Raw genomic sequence first — 1,346 nt, 5'->3', positions numbered from 1 at the left:
TTGACGAACCGGACTCGATTTGTGTTATTTCCTGCGTGCAGTGGACCCTATGGTGGCAGAGGGGTTAGTTCCTGTACACAGGGGTATAGCCAACAGGAAAGCCATATCCAGACAGAGGTTGCTGGATAACGTCGGGAGCGGGTAGAAACCGACAAATGAGCTCATTACCTGCACTAGGACTAGACATGCATCATTCTTGTCTGCGCATCATTCTCTAGTCACACACAGGAAGGAATGCAACAGAGAATGATGCACAGACAAGAATGATGCATGTCTAGTCCTAGTGCAGGTAATGAGCTCATTTGTCGGTTTCTACCCGCTCCCGACGTTATCCAGCAACCTCTGTCTGGATATGGCTTTCCTGTTGGCTATACCCCTGTGTACAGGAACTAACCCCTCTGCCACCATAGGGTCCACTGCACGCAGGAAATAACACATCTGCCACTGCAGGGTTGTATGCCGACACACCTTCTGTATACAGGAAATAACCCCTCTGCCACTACAGAAATGGAACAGGTGGTCACGGTACTTCTGTAGCAGGAAATAACCCCTCTGCCTTACAGAAATAAAATATGGATCTGTACCGCAGGAAAGCGTTTCTCAGTGGTTGCACCATTATCTATCTGACTGCTACAATGCAGTAGAGGAACATATAGATATCTCTGAGGTTGCCTTAATGCAACAGATGACCTCTCAATAGGTCCTCTACTCTTTATCATATTACTCTCTTCGCTTTGTCTCTTTATTCTGCTCTGTTTGTTCCTTTCTCTGCGCTTCCTCACTTTATTCTGCTTTCTCTATTTAACGTATGTATTTAAAGCTTATTTAAATTTCGGTATGATTAGTTAGCCTGCCCCAAGTATAGGTTCATTAAGTCTATACTGAAACAGTTTAACTTTTCATATAATACCTAACCCTATTCGCAAATCAAGAACTAACTATGTTGCCCTAGTTCGTTCGCTAGTCTCTGTCTGTTTCTCTGTTGTTAAAACTTTACAGACTTTTTCTTCGATTTTTATCTTTTCTTCAACTTTTTATCTTTTATTTATCTTTGCCTCACTAATATGTTTTTACCACTCCCTAGGTGTTTTATGAAGATAATTATGAAATTCTGCGCTTAAAGTTGTCTTTCTAAAGCTTTTACAGAAAACTGCCTTTTCCGCATTATTTTATTATTTTTATTAAAATATTATTTTTAATTAAATATTATTATTTAATATTTTATTATTATTTATTATTTTATTATTATTTTTTTCGAAAATTAACTTTACTTTAACCTTTAACCTTTAAAATTCACTTTTTACCACCCGTAACTTTTAATATTTCTACTTTTACCACCCTAACTT

This window comes from Arachis ipaensis, chromosome B07, assembly GCF_000816755.2.
Source record: "Arachis ipaensis cultivar K30076 chromosome B07, Araip1.1, whole genome shotgun sequence".
In the NCBI taxonomy this organism is placed as follows: domain Eukaryota; kingdom Viridiplantae; phylum Streptophyta; class Magnoliopsida; order Fabales; family Fabaceae; genus Arachis; species Arachis ipaensis.
Note: the sequence above shows the minus strand (reverse complement) of the source record.